We start from the raw sequence: 14,086 nt of genomic DNA, 5'->3' as shown, positions 1-14,086 counted from the left end.
TAATGCTATTTGCTTTACGTCGCACCCGCACAGATAGGTTTTATGGAGACGATGGGAGATGAAAAGCTTAGGAATGGGAAGGAAGCGGCCGTGGCCTTAATGAAGGTACAGCCCCAGCATTTGCCTGGTGTGGAAATGGGAAACCACGGAAAACCATCTTCAGGGCTGCCGACAGTGGCGTTCGAACCAAGTGGTATTAATGGAGAACCTTCTTTCACTGCAAATTAGTCGAAAGTAAGCTATTCAAGAATTCGAAATGCACACTACACAACATTTTAAACAATTGTCTTCACATTTTTCACAAATGCGCACTCATATACTATTTATAAATATTTTTAGTATATATTTTAATTATAGTTGGTAAAATCCAGAAATATATTGTGTTTAATTATGAATAATCACATATTTATGATGCAATACAATATTTTAATAAAAACGTTATAAATATAAAAACTACTTTGAAACCAGAAATACCGTAATATATCAATTTTCCCTCAAACATCCCTAGTCTACATAAATAAGTTCCCAAATATCCGGAAATTTGTTCTACTGTACTTAGGGACAATTTTCAACACTCTTTAATTTCGTCTAAATCGGACTAAAATTACAGAACATACAAATTTCAGTAACCGGCCTTAAAATATATATAGATATTTATGGATTTCTTACATTTTAACAGCTACTGTATTTTCAGCTAGGTAGAGCCTATTGCAAGTGATTCTTATTGCTGTAATCAGACAAGTGACTTATCACCTGGACTATACTCTCCAAACTTGTGTCAGGAGCTGAGTTTCTAATGATAATATTGATGACTATCCGCTGAAATACACTGGTGGATAATTTTGGGAATCTAAAGACGTCTGACCGCCGTTGGAGGGATATGATGGTGGACGCATTACGACGTATACCACGGGCGCGCCTTGAAGTTGACCTCCTCCAGCATTAGTAGGTGGTTGAAATCTTGAAGGTTCGTTTCCAGAACTATAACTAGCAAACGGATTGTAACTTACAGGTTGATATAACATCGGATTCCTTCCACCAATGGAAGGAGCTGATTGTCTGAAGTAAGTTTCTTCTAGAGGGGGATAATTACCTCCCGAGGGTGGGTAATAGCCATTAAATGCTACGGGGTATATTGTTCTCGTGTCGACTGGATTTCTTATCGCCGGTATACTTTGCGCTGGATATTGCCAAGTAGACTGGAGAAAATGTTGTTGTTGTTGTTGTTGTTCTGGTAACACAGGCTGCAAGTCAACAAGAAATCTACCAGTGGAGTGAAGATCCTTACTTGTAGCTGGAGCTCCAGTGCAGGGTAATGGTATGTACATCACAATCACCATGCATAGCTTGATCTGTAACACGACAAAATAACTTCAGTAAGAATCGTCCTTAAATCTAAAGAATATTTCATTATATAAATAAGGGTGTCAAAGAGTAAGTTTCCCTGTTATGCTACTCATAAACGATGATGACGGGCCCATAATGGTACGAGGTACAATCAAAGGACACGATACTTTGTAATTAAAACTTCAAAATGTATCGACTGACTAGAATTTAAAACGAATGATGGATGAAAAAAATAACCATGAATCCAAAACAGTCAGTGGATCCAATTTACAATTCAATAATAATAATGTTACCGAGCTCGATAGCTGCAGTCGCTTAAGTGCGGCCAGTATCCAGTATTCGGGAGATAGCAGTTTCGAACCCCACTGTCAGCAGCACTGAAGATGATTTTCCGTGGTTTCCCATTTTCACACCAGGCAAATGCTGGGGCTGTACCGTAATTAAGGCCACGGCCGCTTCCTTCCCAGTCCTAGCCCTTCCCTGTCCCATCGTTGCCATAAGACATATCTGTGTCGGTGCGACGTAAAGCCAATAGCAAATAATAATAATAATAATAATAATAATAATAATAATAATAATAATAATAATAATAATAATGATATTGGCTTTACGTCCCACTAACTACTTTTACGGTTTCCGGAGACGACGAGGTGGCGGAATTTAGTTCCGCAGGAGTTCTTTTAGTGCAAGTAAATCTACCGACGCGAGACTGACGTATTTGAGCACCTTCAAATACCACCGGACTGAGCCAGGATCGAACCTGCCAAGTTGGGGTCGGAAGTCCAGCGCCTCAATCGTCTGAGCCATTCAGCCCGGTAATTCATATTCCTTATTTACAGAAATGATGGATGTTGTCCAAAGGGGTACAAAATCCAGGTCACCGGCCCCTCATAATATTAATCATTGGTAAAGCAGAGCCATAGTGTATAATGGTACTAATCATATGTACCGTAGACTCGTAGTGTTTCTCGCATGGTGGTACCAATCACAGGTAATGTAGACCCATGGCATGCACACACAATGACACCACTTAGAACCAACGCAGATCCATGGTGTTCCTCACATAGTGGGACTAACCACGGACTAACCCGTAGTGTTCCTCACATACTGTAGTGGAACTAATCATAAACTATGTATACTCACGGTGTTGCTCAAATAGTGGCACTAATCATAGGCAATGTAGACCCACGGTGTATCACACATTATGGTAACGCCCACAGGCAGCACAACCCTATGGTGTTCCTCACATAATGGTACTACTTTCTGGCAACACAGATCCGTGGTTTTCTTCACATGGTGGTACTAATAACGGGCGCCAGCCAAACCCGTGGTGTTTCTCACACAGAGATACTAATCGCAGGTAACATAGACCGATGGTGTTTTCCATAAAGTGGTACTACTCATAGGTAATGCAGACCCATTCTGAACACAGTGTAACCGACTGGTGAAATGCATACGATGACATCACAAGCAACGTCCAGACCCGTAGTGTTTCTCGCATAATGTTACTGCTTCTATGTACCGTAGACCCATGGTTTTCCTCGCAAGGTGGTACTAGTGATGATGATTGATTGATGATTGTTGTTTAAAGGGGCCTAACATCTAGGTCATCGGCCCCTAATGGTACGAAATGAGACGAAATGGAATGACATACTAAAAAACTAAAATTCTCCACTGACCAGAATTCAAAAACGTGAGAACGAAGAATGAATGGATGGACATGAATTTAAAACAATCAGTGGTTGCGACCCGCAATGTCTCACATTACATAAATAGACGTGACAATATAGTATTACTGACCAAGGGACTACTGCTATAGCATAACACAATCGATTATGCGTGCAGTCAAAAGGGGGTCCTAAATCGCAGTTAACCGCCCCTCATAACGGTACTGATCGCTATCAAAATAGAACCATGGTATTTGTTCTGTTGCGGTACTAATCAAAAGTAGCAGAGACTTGCGGCATTCCACACATTATTGTACTACTCAGAGGTTATGAAATTCGACATAATACAGACCTATGCTTTTCTCACTTTGCGGCGCCATTTACAAGCAACGCAAACCTATGGTGTTCATCACATAAGAGTACTAACTACAGGGACCTCTCCCTATCCCGTGGTGTTCGTCATATAGTGGGTACTAATCATAGGCAAGGCAGAACCATGGTAGCTATCATCCCATGGTCCTGCTCATATGGTGGTACTAATCACAGGTACTGCAAAAGCCGACCGCGCGGTGCTCCTGTGTGCTACTGATCACAAACCAATTTCGTACCTAATGTAGTGGTACTACGCACAAGTAAAAGCAACCCTTGGTGTTCTCCGCGTGGTGGTACTAATCACATGTAGTTTCATGGTTCTAATACAATCAACCCTTGGTCGCCCCTTTTAGTCGCCTCTCACGACAGGCAGGGGATACCGTGGGTGTATTATTCGTCAGCCTCCCCCACCCACAGGGGGTGTGTGTTTGGTCCGCGAGAGGTATTTTATTTCCCTCAAGTCCGCCGGCAAGCCGGTGAGGACCCCCCTATCCGCCACCTGGGACGCGCCACGTGGGAGTATCACCTCTCCCCCTGCTACGCCTGCGTAGCAGGTTCGTGGGGTGGTACTAGTCGCAAATAACGTTGACTCATGATGTTCCACACGTAATGGTACTAATCACAATTATTGTCATGGTTCTAATGTCATCGTCTCTTGGTCGCCTCTTTTAGTCACTTCTTACAACAGGCAGGGGGTACTCAGAAACGAATGAGTGGAACTCGCTTCATCTTACGTATCTCACAATTCTTAGTCACAACGATAGATTGTATACAGTACAGGCGCAGAAGTCAAGAACCCAAAAATCTTGGCACAGTGACAGTTACAAAATTGTCAAGTTACTAAGCAAGAGGTCACAAGAAAAATCACCGAAACCAAACGTATGTCTGCATACGGAGAGAACGTGAAGTCTATACTGACCATCTTGGTCCCTTGCTTAGAGATACGTGCAATTACTGATTTTGTAAAATCTGAAGGTACTGTAACCGTTCATCACCATGCCATAGGCATGTTAGGAGGTCTAGTAAATTATATATGCCGTTTTCGCAACATTCTGTGACATACAATGTAGTAATTAGCAGTCTACATGCCGAACCGGGGTGTGATTTGCGATACTCCAGCCCGAAGGGAGCAGTTTCCTGCGCTGTAACGAGAAAAGGATAGCGCAGTACCGCTGAACCTTGATATCGCGCTCTCTTTCCGAGGAAGCGAGAAGGGAAGATGACGCTACGCGTGGAGATGTAGGTTGTCGGAGAGTGGGCTGAGTTAAGGTGTGTTAACCCCTGAGAAATAAATGTCCTTTACTAATTCAACACCGCATTCACTGGTACCACTTCACTATAATTTACTAAAAAGAGGAAGAATAAGAACACCTTCATCTGAAATAATTTTTGGAAAATTATGAGTCAGGTCTCATTCGAACCGATGTATTTAATGCTAATTGTTGATGCATATAAATGCAATACTTGAATAGTGGATCGGTAATGACGCTTGTCATATAGCAGTACGCAGAATAAAGTTGACTACTGAAATCTGACAACGTGTGGAAAAAAGTGGGAGATCTTGCGTGATGAACCATGACGCGTGATTTTCTAAAAGGACGCTTTTGAGATTGTGAATGACCTACTGATCGCTTTAGTTTTGTATGTATTCAGTAGAGAGTGGAGGTCACAAGGTATAATTTGATTGTTATCACGTCGCTGAAATATTCCGATTACCGGACCTTCAAATTCAGCAGGGGCATAATTTACCTCCCCCCTGACCATTTTGTCCGGAGGCTATAAGTAGAGCCAGGACCTAGATACAGTATCTCATTCTCATTTGTGTAGCTGCGGTACTAACACGTTAGGAGCGAACTTGGATATCAGTTTATGAAGAGTTGTGTCATAGAAGAAAAACACATCAGTGCGATCAATATCGCGAAATAAGCCGTGTGGTACAAGAAAAAGTACAGTATTTATAAATAGAAGCCTTATCTCGATATTCAATACTACAAATATTAACGACAGTCAGTTGCGGCTCATGGTGCAATCGTTAGCGAAAGGGCAAACGCGTTAGGTTATTTAGAAGTGGTGAGACAGCTAATTACATTCAACAATTATTGATAACCGATCCAAAGCATTTTACGAGTGAGTGACGTTCAATAAAATTAAATAACTGTTCCTGACAAAATTAGCGTTTGCGTACTCCATGGACACTCGTGGTGATAGGCTGTGATCAATGGGAAATGAACAGTGATTTCTACAAACTTGCCACTATTTGCATTGATTTATTTAAAATTATCGGTGTATCGTGCCAGCAGTAGATCCCTTTGAAAGTACATAAACAGTGTTTAATAACTGATTTCCCATTTCTGCCTGTATGTTCGTGAGTAATCGTCGAACCCGAGATCTGGAGTCTACAAGAATCGCACCTAAGTGCCTGCAGTCATTTCTACAGGGAGCGTCCAGAGACTCAACTAAGAAGACCACAGTTCGAGACTTGGATCGTGGTAGTATGGAGAGGAACCAAGGACTATCAGAGAGAAGATCGCTCATCATGAAGGAGTAGAAACCTAAGGTGTACCCCGAGATGACAGCAAACCATACCCATCATTTGATAAGTACACATGATTTGAATATACTTTACTACGAGATTTGCATGCCAGTAGCAATTTTTATTTTGTAAATATTAAAATGTATGATTAATAATATTAAAATGTAGGGAACACCATACGTGTGTGACTGGGAAAGATTTATTATTTTACTTAGGATTTTAAAATGATTTAAGAATAATCATTGATTTGCATGAATTATTATATTATATAGATTCCATAAATCCTTAGTGTAGATGAAGCAACATATTCGGGAAGAATAGCAATTTAGCTAAACTTATATTTCTTCGTAATGTTATTATCTGGTAAAGATTTTCATAGTAGTTTGTATATAAACTATATGTTCGCTTCAAGGTAATTCAGGTATTTATAAATCCCGTATGATAACAGATGATCATTGAAGATGTCCTAAACCGAGGTATTATGTAAATTATATAGATATGCGAGAAGAATTAAATAACCTGCAAGAATGGAGTCTTCTCTGTAAATTAACAGAACGGAGTTGAGATGCGGTGGTATGATATGGAAGGGCGAAGCTGTAACATATTATGTTGTTGGAATGATAAAGGATAATAATAATTATGGCTGTTGTGATATATTGAATTGGGCTAAATATATAGCCAAATGATGAATAATAAGAAGTAATGGCTCTCAAATGAACGCGTATTTGATAACGAGCCGAGATGATATATAAAGAAAGAAAGAGAGAAAGAAAGAAAGAAAGAAAGAAAGAAAGAAAGAAAGAAAGAAAGAAAGAAAGAGACGATGAGTCCAATGCGTTTGTATAATAGCCACAGAGCTGGTCACACAGCTGTTGTCATGATTGACAGGTTTATTACGAGGACTGGGAGGGTCTGAGAGAGACTGTGTAGTTTCCAGCAAAGCTTAATATTTACCAGCGAGACCCTTTTCATTCGCCAGACCGATCTCAAATCCATTCTAATGATACGTTATGAGCAATGCGGATAATTTTCTGATTTCGCGAAGGATAGATCCTTTCCTATGTTTATGCATTAAATTAGCTCGTAATCGGAGTTTTAAATTTTTTACCTTAGAATCAGGAGTACCTGAGTTCAAATCATGTTGGAACGAAGAATGTATGCTGATACTATGGCTTGATTGAGCCATATCTTCAAGATGTACTGTGTGAAATATGTGATATTTTTATGTAATGTGTTTATGTCTTTTATTATTCCCCAATGTGTTCTATGGTGATGGGTTCGATTTCCAGCGTTGGCTGATTTTTCTTTAAATATAATTTCTTAGGTAAACCCAGGAGACACGTATGTGTTCAGTGTAATATATAATTGTCATGGTCAAATGGACCATATGTTTGATATGCGGCGATGCAATCTCGTGTGTAAAGTAGATGTACTGATGATTTCATTCCAAATCATGATGATTAAAAATTAATTAAAGATATGATTAATTAATGTCGATTTATGATAATTAATTAATAAATTAAATGGATGCTACTTAATACCAATTTTTGATTAGCTTAATAAAATATTAGATGCCATTTAATATCATTGTTATAAATAAATAAAATCACGTATCGGTGTGTATTAATCAAATGACTTGAGGTATGCCAAGGACTAACTCCGACTGTGAATAAACTACAAGGACATGAAGGCTTACCATGTACATAATTTTTGCATCAGTCTTGATTGTTTCTTTGCTCATATGTTGAAATATGGCATCATCTCGTTTGGTTTTTATCAGTATAATAAAATGTTTAGAAAAATATATTTGAACGAAGATTCTTCTCATTTAATAATAGTAGTGTATTCCTCTCACATTATAGAGAATCCTACTTTCATTATATTATATGTACCGCCTATTTTCTTTTCGAACATTCCATCGCCCGTATGCTTCATGAGTTCAGTCGGAGACGCAATGAAAGTAGGGAGGTGGTGGTGATTATTGTTTTAAGAGGAAGTACAACTAGGCAACCATCCTCTATATAACACTAATCAGAGAGAAAAATGGAAGGGGTCCGACACTTCGAAAAATGAAGGTATCGGCCAAAGGAAGACAAGGGCCACGAAGGGCATGAAAATGAAAGACTCCCTAGCCCTCGCAAACCTAATAGCGTCGGGGTCGGAAAAGAACAAGAGTTGACCAAGGGAGGTCGGATAGGATAGATGAAAGTGAGGAGCCTGGCACAAGTAAGTGGAAGCAATGCCAGGACTCAGCTGAGGGCCCCGTGGTCGCCAACCCACGCTCCAAAGTTCAGAGCCCTTGGGCCCCTTTTAGTCGCCTCTTACGACAGGCAGGGGATACCGTGGGTGTTATTCTACCACCCCCACCCACAGGGGGAGAAAGTAGGGAGGACGAGACTTCAAACCTGGTAAGTGACTTTTGAAGGTTATTATCCAACAATTCCATCTAAACATATGTTTGTGAAACCAAATTATGTAATAATTGCCCTTAAATGACCCAGTATGGGTACAGTACCTTACCAACAAACCATGATAATCTTATTACTCTACGAATCCATTTCATCCCTGCCTTCTCACTATTCTTTATAATTTCATCTATTCCTGCTGCGTTATGACAATGGAGTTTATTGCCCATCATTTCCGCTTCCTCAAGCGTAATTTCACCAACATCATTTTCGTCTTCTCCATGAGCTCGGTTGTTCGTGACGTCACCAGGAAAGTTATCTTTTACGTTGAGAAGATTTTCAAAATATTCCTTTCACCTGTCCATTGATTCTCCCGGATCTATTATGGGTTCTCCTGAATTACCCAAAAACTATTCATTTCCTTTCCCCCTCCCTTCCTAAGGTTCTTTATTACAGTCCAGAAAGGTTTCCCTGATGCTTGACCTAGCCTTTCCAAGTTATTACCAACATCTTCCCAAGAATTCTTTTTGGATTCAACAACTATTTGTTTCGCTCTATTCCTTTCATCTACGTATAATTCCCTGTCTGCATCAGTCCTTGTTTGGAGTTACACACAATTGTTCCTAGGCATTCGCTTGATGTTTCTAATACAGCATCCCTGTATATCCTATACCCTGAAACTGCTTACTGTCCACTGTTCTTAACTTCTCGCTAACCATATCCATGTACTTCTGTCTAATTTCCTCGTCCTGGAGATTTTCTACACTTATTCGTTTGCAGACAGATTTCACTTTCTTTATCCTAGGCCTAGAGATACTTAGTTCACTACAGATCAGAGAGTGGTCTGTATCATCGGGAAACCCGTACATTCCTAACAGATTTCATGAATTCCACGTCGGCTAGGATATAGTCTATTATGGATCTGGTGCCTCGACCTTCCCATATATGGCTGTGAATAGCCTTATGCTTGAAGAATCTATTCGTAACTGCTAAACCCATACTAGCAAAGAAGTCCAGCAAACGCCTCCTATTCCTATTAGCTTCCATATATTTACCAATCACCCTTTTGTATCCTTCAGTTATACGTTGTATTTCCAACTCTGTATTGAAATCGCCCATTAGCACTATCCTATCCTTGCTGTTGACCCTGACTACGATGCCACTCAGTGCTTCATAGAACTTGTCAACTTCGTCTTCCTCTGCACCCTCACACGGCGAATACACTGAGACAATTCTCGTCCTAATTTGTCCAACTGCCAAATTTACCCACATCATTCATTCATTTACGTGCCTAACAGAAACGATGTTGCATGCAATAGTATTTCTGATGAACAGCTCTACCTCACACTCCTTTTTTTAACACCCGTCAAGTACACTTTATAATCTCCTATCTCTTCCTCGTTATTTTCCCTTACCCGAATATCATTTACTCCTAGCCCATCCAGATGCATCCTCTTTGCTGACTCAGCCAGTTCTACTTTCTTTCCTCCATACGCCCCATTTATTGATAGCTCCCCATCGAATGCCATTTCGTTCACCAAGTTGTTTCCAAGGAGTCCATCGCCTGTCAAATGGGAGTGGGACTCCGTTACTCCCATAGGTCCGAGGCTTGCTTAAAATGTTCTGAGGTAGGTAAATTCGTGAAGCAGGAAGCTACCCTATTTCCACATAGTCCAAGTGAGGATCTCTCCTCTAATGCGTTAGGGACCACCGGTGGATTGCATAGTTCTAGCCGCCTGAGCACAAGGAGGGCAACGACTCAGAATATGTTTGAGATGCCCACTCCAATTCCGTAACTGTTCCGTTCAGGACCACTTACTAGGCCACTCAGCCGTTGTCCATGGTTCACGAACTACAACGTTACTACCGTAACCAACATCATTATAAAGTGGAAAAATGTTAGCCAACTCTACTGTTGTATGCAGTGCTTTGCACATTTATTACTGCAAAATATTCCGAACCTCGCTGAAGTATTCCCAAAATTTAATCAATGAAATGTGATATTAATTGGTCTCAAAGCTTCTGAACTTTTAAGCGAACATTGAACATAATGGAGGAAGGAAGAACACACACATATAATCACAACTTGATTAATATTTAAAAGATGAATCCATCAATTCCTATCTTAATCAAAGTTCCTGTTATGGCGCTGGTACTTGCGGTTGTGGTGTTGTTGGGGATGGTGATTGTTCTTAAGTCGTTTACAATATCTTGCTAACATAATTTCAAGAGAATAATAATAACATGTACAAATTATTAGGGTAGTTATACTGAGAAATATGAAAGCATGTGCTGAAAACAAGTCATCACTATCACTAGCAATGCCACGACAAAAGCAAAAAGAGAGATACAGTTTCTAGCTTATTATATTGATTCAGCAGAGATACGCACCCCAAACTGTAACATACTGGTAATTCTTCGTAACTGGAAATAGATGTTCTTCACGAAGAACTGACTTCTTAAACACAAACTGCTAAGAATACTGCAATACTGATAAAATGTGCACTACTGCAAGGTTTATATCCATGTGTCAGAAAGGACATCTAACGAACGCTTATAAGAACAATATGTACGTCACTACAATGCTTCGTTATCTCCAACGAGCGCAGCTAGGTGGAAAATACATTTAACCGAGGTCACTTATTTACTTTTTTACCTATCATCTGCCATACATTGGAAGAAAAACTCATACAAACTAAAGGCTAGTAACTGACAAATACTAAGAGTCCTCTAAAACAATGCAAGCCTCCAAGGACAGTGTATGTCCACCCTTTACGCCCGCTTGCTGATACGGGGTGGGGGATGAGGGGAGATGAAATTATACGGCATGTTTTCACAGCCGGATGCCCTTCCTGACACCTACCTCAGCTGAGGAGCAAATGAAGATGAAACGAATGACAGTGAATGAAAATGGGTAAGAAGGTGGAAGGAATCGGCTGTGACCAACGAATAGGAACTGTCCCGACATTTGAATGTAAATAAGAAAGGAAAGCTACAGAAAACTATTCTCAGGACGGCCTACGGTAGGGTTCGAACCTACTCAACTCCCGAATGCACAACCGTACGCGATAATACGCGTGGACACCATCTATCAGCACTGATCTGCATTTAGACCAGCCGCCCAGGTTGCAGATTTCCTATTTTGTTTTTACCTAGTCTTTTCTTAAATAATTGCAAGTAATTTGGATATACATTGAACACCTCCGTCGGTAAATTATTCGAATTTGTCTCCTTGAATTCCAACTTTATCTTCATATTGTGATCTTTCCTACTTTTAAAAACACCATTCAAACTTATTCGTCTACAGTCATTCCACGCCATCTCTCCACTGACAGCTCGGAACATACCGCTTAGTCGAGCACCTTGTCCCCTTTCTCCGAAATTTTCCCAGCCCACTAACATTTTCGTAACGCTACTATTTTGTCGGAAATCACCCAGAACATATCGATCTGCTTTTCTTTGGATTTTTCCAGTTATCGAATCAAGTAATCCTGGTGAGGGTCCCGTACACTCCGCTTGGTACGTATTTCAAAATTTGGAGTTTATCGATTTAAATTTTTTTTTTCAAGTATCATGTCCGAACAAGTGCATCGTTACATAAAGGACATTAAAAATGTAGGCCTGAGTCAACTACGAGAATATTGTGCTATCTCGTGAATGACAAACAATGATTATGTTCAGTGTTAATGAATACTGATTATGATAACAGTGTTCTATTATTACACCATATACAGTTCATACTATCACCGAGCGTATTAGTTGCGCGGTTTAATTTACGTAGCTGTGAGCTTACATTCAGGAGATAGTGGGTTCGAACCTCATTGTCGGCAGTCCTCAAGGTGGTTTTCCATTGTTTCCCATTTTCGCCTCAGGTAAAAGCAGAAGCTGTACTTTAATTAAGGCCACGGCCGCTTCCTTCACATTCCTAATCCCCTCATACCCCATGGTGGCCAGAGGACCTGTCTCTGCCAGTGCGACGTAAATAAGGTAGGAAACAAAAAGAAAAAAATATCATACTATCAGCACCTAAAAACGGTGAGCACCAGGCAACGCAGTGTTTTGCAAGTAACTCAAGGTTTGGTTTTCGATCTCGCGTCACCACCGGATGACAGCTAACAGGCAAGAAATAATTGTTCCACGTCCTACCTATAGTACAGTAGTACCTATAGCATCGTTCGTTTCAGGCTAGTTCCACTTACTTGTGCCAGGCTCGTCACTTTCATCTTTTCTATCTCACCTCCCGTGGTCAACTATTGTTCTTTTCCAGCCCCGACGGTATAAGAGCATTTTGTGGCCTAGAGAATGTTCCATTTTCACGCCCTTCCAGGCCCTTTCCTTTCTTTCGCCGATACCTTCATTTCTTGAAGTGGCGGACCACCTCAAATTTTCCCCTCTGATTTGCGTTAATAGAGGATGGTTGCCAAGTTGTACTTCCACAATAATCACCACCACCACCACCACCACCACCACCACTTACGTTAATGACTGTGTTTACAAAGTGCATCGCTTGGTGATAAGTTTGCCACATGTTGTTCATACCATAATTTCTTATTTTAAATTCGAGATATGTCTGCGGGATAAATTAGATAAAATACTTCCTTGTTTTCTTCTTTGTACGTTAAGATAGAGACATTCTTGGAGAAATCCGTCCGTCCGTCCGTCCGTCCGTCCATATAGCTTATGCATATCCATCCTTACTCGTAAGTTTTCTGTACTCGGAAGAGATTTTACGTCTGGCTTTGCAAAAACACCATGCCATCTCCTCAGGTTCTCTCCAAAAGAGCAATTTTCTTCCTTTCATTTTGCAAAATATCTCGCTGAACTCGTTAGCATGGCTTCTTTTGCGTGCTCTTAACCATTTTCCTTGGTCAGTTTCGCAATACTTCTCGGAAGCCATAATTTCCTTACTTGCGGGTGATACATCGTTTGCAACATACTGCTCTTGTTGGCTTTCATTACTCTGATCAGCTTCGTCCACTGAAATCGTCGTTGCCGGCTTCAATACTTTGAGTTATGATTTCACTCGGCTGAAGGCTGCAATTGCTTTTATTATTATTGCCCAAGTTTTTTTCGTATAAATCCCAGCTGTTGGAAATATGGCCAAGTAAAAGTTTTAAGGGACCGGAAGAACCTGATGTAGGTTTCTCTATTTTATTTACTTTTGATATAAACTAGTCTTTTACTGTTTCCCATTTCCTTCTCAACAGAACTTCTGAAACAGAGACAAATGGATGATTTCTGTTAGATCTCTGTAAAGCATGTTATTGAAGTTACAGACCTACTTTCGGCGCAGAAAGTTTGTGAACCCGAGTAGGAAGCTGAATATGCGGAGAACTACCGTTCTATTTTCACGAAAGATTCAATTAAAATTAAAATTTGTTCGTAAAAGATAAAAACCACTCGATTCCAAAAAAAAAAACCAAAAAAAAAAAAAACAGAAGACTTTCCTTCAGTGTAAAAATCTTTATTAATTAAATGTAGACTAATTTTGAAGTTTATTTCTTCAAAATAGGCCGGGTGATTTTCTAGACATTCAGCTGTAAACGGGGTGGTGGTGGTGGTGATTTTTGTTTTAAGAGGAAGTACAACGAGGTAATCATCCTCTGTAAACGGGGGTTCACGTTCTTTCTGCGCCAGCTAAATTGCTACAAGTAATTAACATCTTGAAAAGTAATATTATTCATTTTTATAGATTTCTGGTTTCTGGGTTGTTATTTTGCTATCTGGCTTTTTCATTTCGGATGGGCAAAACTATTGTCGCT

The 14,086-nt window shown here is 40.2% G+C and overlaps 1 long non-coding RNA gene across 1 annotated transcript; it reads right to left on the bottom strand.

Annotated features, from left to right (window-relative positions):
* Positions 1–366: 366 nt before the first annotated feature.
* Positions 367–10,846, bottom strand: LOC137500410 (uncharacterized). The gene is made up of 2 exons (XR_011018033.1): positions 10,716–10,846; positions 367–1,352 (listed from the first exon to the last, which is right to left on the bottom strand). It is a non-coding gene; the product is annotated as an uncharacterized lncRNA (long non-coding RNA).
* Between the last annotated feature and the right edge of the window lie 3,240 nt (positions 10,847–14,086).

Source organism: Anabrus simplex, chromosome 4 (genome assembly GCF_040414725.1).
Source record: "Anabrus simplex isolate iqAnaSimp1 chromosome 4, ASM4041472v1, whole genome shotgun sequence".
Taxonomy (NCBI): Eukaryota; Metazoa; Arthropoda; class Insecta; order Orthoptera; family Tettigoniidae; genus Anabrus; species Anabrus simplex.
Note: the sequence above shows the minus strand (reverse complement) of the source record. Positions and strands in the feature narration are given on the sequence as shown.